The sequence below is a fragment of the Struthio camelus genome, chromosome 1, assembly GCF_040807025.1.
Source record: "Struthio camelus isolate bStrCam1 chromosome 1, bStrCam1.hap1, whole genome shotgun sequence".
NCBI classification, from domain to species: domain Eukaryota; kingdom Metazoa; phylum Chordata; class Aves; order Struthioniformes; family Struthionidae; genus Struthio; species Struthio camelus.
Genome location: NC_090942.1, coordinates 84,068,279 through 84,076,243, shown reverse-complemented (window position 1 = coordinate 84,076,243; position 7,965 = coordinate 84,068,279).

Here is a 7,965-nt window from a genome sequence, read left to right as displayed (position 1 = left end):
CAAGATTAATCAGTATGGATTTTATCTGCTCTGGCGATGTATTGTAGGGATTCAAGGAGGCTGGAAAGTAACTGAACAGCAAGTTTCTTCCTCTTCCCTCTGTTATCAGGAAAATATTGAACGTGGATCTGTAGTGATCCTAATGGGAAGACTACATCAAGGAGTTGGTGGTCCACATAAGAGTTGAACTGAGTAGGCACAGGCCTGTGCTGTGCTGAATGTATCCCTTGACCATAGAATAAACTTAGCCAGCTAATTGTAACAGAGGAACCCTCAGGCAGCTCCCACTTGGCACCAAGGATCATGCCACATCCTTTTGCTTGACAGTAGGAATGATTAATAGAGTCATTTTTCTTCTAAGAAAATCCTACAAGAACTCTAAAGACCAAAATGCTGATGACCTCACCACAGGTGGGTTCTGCACAGTGTGCTGTGTCCTGACTGAGAGCTCCATCCAATGCTGTACCATCTTGGGGTTCCCAGCATCAGAAAGGATGTAAGATTTAACTGCTAGTCTTTTATTATGCTCCTGTCTTTGATTATTCAGATTAAAAATTGTATTATACTTAAAGATTCAAGTGGGGATTTTTTCTTACTGAGGTACAGAAAGAACCAACACCTCATAGGTGCAAAACAGGAATCTGAATTCAAAGTTTCCCTACAGGACAAGTTTTGATGCCTGTGTTGCTTTGTGTCATGACAATGGCTATTTAGGAGAACCCAAGTCCAAGAAAATACTCCAAGCAGGGCAGTGGATGGTTCTTTGAGATGCAGGGCACCAATCAACTTTCAGAGGGAAAGCATCACCTTCCATTGTTTTGTTGTTTTCTTCATAAAGAAATCCTTCTATGGCTTCCTTTTTGAAACAAGATGAACAAATGGGAATAAAAATTCTATCCCTAATACTATTCTTCTGATTCCTTCTTGTATAAAGACAGTAAAAATGACATACTGTTTGAAGCCTCCACAGACACAGTGTTTCTCAAAAGTGTGATGCTGTAATGGACAGTCTTTCAAGGACCATGTCAATTGTTCACAGAGTTTCAAATAACATAAGCTAATATTGCTCACTGTAAAGCCAGAATGAAACCAGCGTTGTGCTGGTGCAAAGATATTAGATTGCATTTGCACCGACCCTGCTATGATATTGTAAAGGTGGAAATTACATTGTGTCTTTCACTGAGAAATGTCAAAGTGAAAAGTTTCTTGAAAATCTTTTCATGTGCATATGAACACCCGTTCTTCATAGGTTGTTTTTTTCTCTTTAGGAAAATACAAAATATTTCAAAGAAAATAACTGTTTAATTAAAAAGTAAACATTCCTGTATTGGAAAAACAAATTTGCAATCAGTCCATGCAATTTTCCTGGTTTCCTGTGTAGAGAGTTCATAAACTCATTCTATATGTGCTTTTGTTTCTTATTGTTTATTGGCCGATTAGCAGATCTAACCTAGAGAGGCAGAGGTCTTACAGGGAGTTATGAGCCTACAAGTTATGTGAAAACAGAGCCAGACAGAGAACAGTGGAAAGAAGTGCTTCAAATGGTGGTAAGGTTTCACTGTCAGGTTTCAGCTACTAGAAACAACACAAGGGAGAGAACTTACACAAGCTATCTTGCCATAGGGAAAACTTCAGTCTAATTTACATCTCTCAAGCACTGAAAAGTCAATCTACTATGAGATTTAAATTCATAGAAAGCCAGTATTACTGCATTCTAATTTTTATGGAAATACTTTGTTTCCTTGATTTTATTTTGACACTCTTCTGTGTCTGAACTCAGACATTTTTTTTAATCTATTTGGGCACCAGAATGCTGAAGTAGAAAAAAAATCCATGTCCGTGCTTAGCCTTCTCAGGCTTTTTATGTGGGACTTTACTACTCACTGAAGATCTGCTTTCATCTGAGGGTCCTCTCTGTTTGTTTGCTTTTAATTAAGTCGTGGATAACATTATTTTTTTTAGAAATTGTTAGGAAGAATATTGAGGAAGAAAAACAGAAAATGATATTCAACAGCAGTGAAAACAAGAAATACTTTCAGAGATGGAGCAGACGAATTGGAGATTTGTTGTCCGTTGAGACATACCCGGACTGCTTCTACCTGAATTGTAGCTGTAGACAAAACTGATGCTGGGTAGAAAATTGATATTCCTTATGTTAAGAATCTTTAAGGTTTTTTTCTTGATTTCAGAAGAAGAATTAGAAGGTAAAAATGACAAAATTAGTCATTTCATACTTGGTATTTAAAGATTTTCTGCATAAGAAAAAAATTGAAAAATGTGGTGTTGTTCACTAAAAATATTTCGTTCTAAATTTAATATAATACAAAATAAAACTAGAAATTCTTTCTTCAGAAAGAATTATTTCGAAATAGAAATGAAACATTTTCTTGTAAATAGGTCAAACCAGGAATTCTCAATTTCTTAGAACTTCTTTTCTGTTTTTCTCCAAAAAATGAAGACGAAAATGGCTGACTGCAACAGGTCATTTAATTCAGTGTAATTTATGATGTTGAAGAACTCTGTCAAAGTTCTTCCAACCAGCTCTTACTTAAAATAGAATACTACCTTAGAGAATATAACTGACACTTGATAAGGGTGATTCAGTAAATGACAGTCTGTAATTTCTATGCCACCACTATTTTCAACATATTTATAAGCAGTCATCCCTCTCAAACTCTTGTTTGAATTCCAGTTCTGCTGCCTTGGGTAGGATTCACCCGACAAATTTCACAGTGTAGGTGTTCACATCCAAGTTAGTCGTCCACGTTCTCTTCCATGTTGATAGGCACTTCTGCAACATCGTTCTCATCCTAGAGCTGCAATTTCAAATGGGTCAAATGAATTCTGTTCTAAAAGTCTTTGCTTCTTCTAGTATAAATAATTTGATTTAGTCCACATGTAGATCTCTATTAGTTGTTTGATGCTTGAACCTCATCAGTTGTGTCTGTTCCTGGTAGAGCAAGACTGTAAAATGTACAGCTAGAATAATCATCAAAATAGTATCTAGCCCATTCCAGGTATCAGTTCATTGCTAAACAGACGAGCGCGAGGGACTAAGCTCAAGCATTAGACCCCCTTCTTTGACACCCACAGACTAATCATGTGCTTGCTCCAGCCACCTCTGCTGAGGTTGATCCAGCTCGTTCTTGCCAGGACAATCCCCCAGCAAGGGCTGGGGGTGGTTCAGCTCAAAGCTGCATCAGAAGGACCTGTGGCTGGGACAGCATGGCTTGAGGCCTGGCTCCCTCGACCTTCTTCTTCTGTCCAGCACTTCTCCAGCAGTCTGGGCACCCTCAGACACCTCCATGCACACCCTGCCTGAGCACCCCAAGGCATGCTGCACAAAAAGCACTCCAAAAACTCACTCAGGAGGCCACAACACAGCCCCCACATTACTCCAGACACTTTGAACTGAGAAGCACATACAAAACAGTCATTATGACTTAGTGCTGGAGTTAGGGCTTGACCCAGAGCCCAGAGGATACCCACAGTCAAGGGCAATGTGACACTGTTCACTCTAGAAGGAGCTAGTTCCCAGCTGCATGATGAGGAACCAGTTGCACCATTTGCCTTGACATGGGAAATTGGCCCCTGGCGCTCTCTTCTGTAGGAACTCAGGGAGAGCCCCACCTGGCCTGAGACAGGATCATTTCTGTCTGTGTTTAGAGGCATTAATCTAAGAAACAAAATAGAAATTGCCCTTATCTTTATTCATTGTTTACTGATTATGAAGTCTGCTTTCTTAGTGAGTGTCCTAACAAAGCCATTCTCTTCCTGTTATTTTCAAGGAGGTCATATGAACTTATTTAGCTTTGAAATCTTTATACCTGTATCAAACTAGGTTGGAGCTGCCAATGGCTAGAAGCAATTGGAAAGAATGCTGGAGCAGGTGGATGCATGCACTAACATGCACATAGACTGTACATCTGTAGGTCTTGTTTCCTGAAGAAATTAGCCTTCCAAAATTACTGTATGTTTGATGCAACTTCTGTATGATGTTGCAAAGCATTTCTTTAATTTCACATGCAGACTTGTGTCCAGCATTTTCACTTTTACAACACTCATTTCAAATTCACTTACATTTTTATTTCAGCAGCATAGATTTAACTGAACAAAAATAAAATTTTTCCTGAGCAGACTTTTCAGTTCAGTCTGCCCCAGACATATTGTGTTACTTTACTTAAGCAGGTACATGTTGGACCAACCCTCTTGGTGTTTCTAGGAATTTCTAAATAGTTGCTGTTCCTAACAGCTCTTTGGCTAATACCAAACTGCAACAAAATTATAAACTTTTGCTGAGTAAGAAAACAAGGTGGAATGCTGGAACTGATGAATTCAAGATTCAGAAACCAGAGGGAAAATGAGCCCAAATACATATGACTTTCAAAGACTTAAATTTTTTATGTTAATCTCAGGGCTTGCCTCTCTTCAGGGCCTAATTTGTGTTTCTTGAAACTCAAGGCTTACCTGATGGGCAATTTCACATTGGTTGTTTACACAGCTAGGGATATCTACCACAAGGAGATATCCCTGATCACAAGCCTATTCCAAAGCCGAGGAGTTTGTATCTATAGTGCCCAGCACTGGTTGTACCCATGTTGTGAAGCCCTTATTATGCATCTTCCTAAGGTCGTTAAGCTATAATAATTCTTTTTTTTTTTTTCAGAAAAAAACACACAAAATGATGTGAAGACTGGGTTGCAGCTCTGCCAAAATGCAGGATATCAAGCGGGTGTGCTATATGCTTGGGAAAGTGGTATGAAGCATATGGGCTTGTGCTGGCCTACGAGGCCTGCTGGGAGAACGTGGAGGACCACGCATCAAGAAGGGGTGACTTCCCATCCACAATGACAAGATGGAAGGAACCCAGGAGCCCAGAACTGTTTGGAAAAGCCCAGCTTCTGTTTGGAAAGAACTAATTGGTTCACTCCGAAAGGGAGGCTGCAAGCATAGCCAATCAGGAGTGCAGAACTTATGAGTGAACAACAGAGCTAAGTTGGTTGACACTGTATGTGTACTTGTTACAAGCCTGATTTTCCATCCCATTGCTTCTCTTGGGCTGTGGACACCAATATACAACGGACATACAGCACTGCAATTCTTTTTTTGTGCGTGTGATGGCAAGGGTTCAGCATCTGTCTGTAAAAACTTCAATATTTTATTTTACCTAGGTTTGTGAAAATGACCTCCTATGTAATGCCTGTATCACTCCATACTGAGTGCTGAACATTATAAGGTTTCATATCAGGGTAATAATTTTAGCCATATCTTAAAGAACTAATGTCCTGTACATGCACATCACAAGCTTGAAGCAATCTCAGTCTCAGCAGCCATTTTCAGACCCACAAAGCTAATAGGGCAAGAAAAATGTGTGTCTTCTATGTTTGTCATTTGGTATTTGTCTTCACATTTTGAGTAATTCTTCCTTATTAAGAATTTGGATGTATTTAGAAGGCTTTTGGGGAAGGCAACATCTAATGGCCAGTGTAAAAAGTAAGGAGACTTCAAGGTAGACTTGTAGAGCTTTGGCAGAGCCACGTTAGGATGGCAGAAGGACTGCACAGAACAGGCGTGATGGGTATTGCTGAAGCTGTGTAAGTAACCCGGGACTGAACGGGTGGGAGATGGGATAGTTCCAGGGCAGGATTAAGAAAGTGGTAGCATGCTGTTTGAGCAAACAGATGGATTCTCAGGACTAAATAGCTGGAGATGCTGTAACATAGGTGTGTGTAAGGTGGATTGAGAGATTTCTCAGTGACTTGAGCTGGCAGATGTGCTGCCAGTCTGCACAGTGAAGGCTGCAAAATTAGATATTGCCATCTAATGTCTTTCATCACCATTATCGGAGGCTACTTTTATTCCCATGATTAAAAAGGGGAAAGAAGCCCCTGCATTTTCGAAAGAGAGGCTAAATGATCATAAAACTGTCACAGGTGATTTGAAGCTGGGTTATCTTTTATTATTAGTTCTCTGCTGCCAGAACAAAACAGGGACAAAGAGAGATTAGAGCAAAGACTGAAAATATCTATACACCCAATGCTGTTCTTTCCCCCATGGGCAAAATGCTCTCTGTGCAGGGACTCAGGTGCAGCATGGGGAAGGGGAAGATAGGTAAGTCCTGGCAGGCTCGTGTGGAGTGTCTGTTCTGTATCCATTGCAATGATCATACCCACCGCAAATTGCATAGGGTGTACCTTAATTGCATAGGTCCTCCCTTCTAACACATTTGTACAATCTGGCTCTTAACATATTTCTCTGTGAGAAAAGCCAGGACATTCTTTATGCTACCTCTTCTGCCTTTGTGATGGGAGTTAGTAGGAGCTGAGTTCTCATGGTCATGTTTCTCTTTCCCATCAATTAACAAGTTATGTCTTATTAACTGAGGACACCTATGCTCCACCTTGCTCTACTTACCCACGCTGGTGGTAACTGTGGGAGCGCATAACCTATCTATCTTAGTGACTTTGCCACTCCTCCCAGAAAGGTAGTAGTAACACTTCCAAGCTAGAAACTAGATAACAAAATGCAATGAGTGAGGAAAACAAGCACTGGCTAAAAGGGCCAACCTCCCTTCAGGGGTGACTTGGTAAGAGCAGCTTTGCATCCCGCTCCATAGTGTTTGTCATACAAAGGTGCAGGAGCAGGAAGATAGGCCAGAAGGGTGGCCCAGAGAACGCAGAGCAGATTTGGGATTTGGACTCAATCTCCTGCTCCCTTGCAGCTTACCATTGGACTAATCACTTTGTTCTTTCTGTGCCTTACATCCCCACTTACAAAACGTGGAATGGGCAGTACTCAAAACTCACAGCAGTGTTTCAAGGAAAATATATCTGAGCAACTCATGAGCCAGAGTTCCCGGGGCAGGAGGGTCATGAGATACTGTGTCAGGAGGGCTATCTCTAGTAACAGACGTGTACAATAGCAAGGGGAGGATGTCCAAATTTTTCTTATCTTCTGACTGCTGAAGTGAAATAAGAATGGGGAAAACCCCTGAGGGCTGAGGAGATTTGGGACTTACTTTCTGTCAGTGGTGCTATGGTTTGAACAAACGCAATGACCATCTGCATCTTTTCTCAGAAAGTTCACTTAATACCTCAGATGAGAATAATCAGTAAGTGAAGGCATCAGGCAAAAGGATAAGCTGAGATAAGAAATGCATCAAATCTTGGAGGCTGCTGCATGTGGAGTGTCTGTCCAAGCAGAGAGGTAAGAAACCCTAGCTAATGGGACCTCCCTAGGACTTTTTGCTTACCTAAAAATCAGAAGCATATTGAGGAAACTGGAAGAAATTCAGTGGTAACCGTGTTCAGGAACTGAAATGACTAACCTTTGAAGGAAAAAAGTGATTGGTAGTTATTGTGGTTTAAGTAGTGATGAGGATTGTGTGAGGACTGTGGTAACTTCTTCAGTTAACTGACATTAGAAATACCCAAAGTTGTACCAAAGTATTAAAGACAGAAAGGAACATAGCTGGGAGCAATGGGAAAAACATCTGCTGTATCATTTTGGTTAACATATGTCTCAGGCTTTAAACTTATAGCTAGTTCTTCAAATGCTTAGTGCAGAGTTTATTTCCCCTAGATTTAGGTCTGGAAAAACTAATTGTCTGGTCTAAGCTATCTGGGATTTATCCTTTCATGTTACTCTCTGAGGCAACCAGGAATCCCCAGCAATCCATTCTGGGTTCTTCACTATTCCCACCACCATCTGTTATCCTGAGAGCATCTCTGGTTCAGCAGCGGATAATCACTTTCTTTAGAACAATGTAATGTAATGGAATGTGTCTCACCTTAGAGTTTTCCCCAGAGCAATTCTTCAGGTTCTCCTCAGAGATTGTGTCTAAACTGTCCATTGCTGGTTTCTTCCTTCCTCTGGGACTGTTTTCGGCTATCTTCTTTTTGAAGTGTGGTTCCCATAACTGGGCACTACTCCATCAAGGCCTCAGTGATGCTGAATAGAACACAA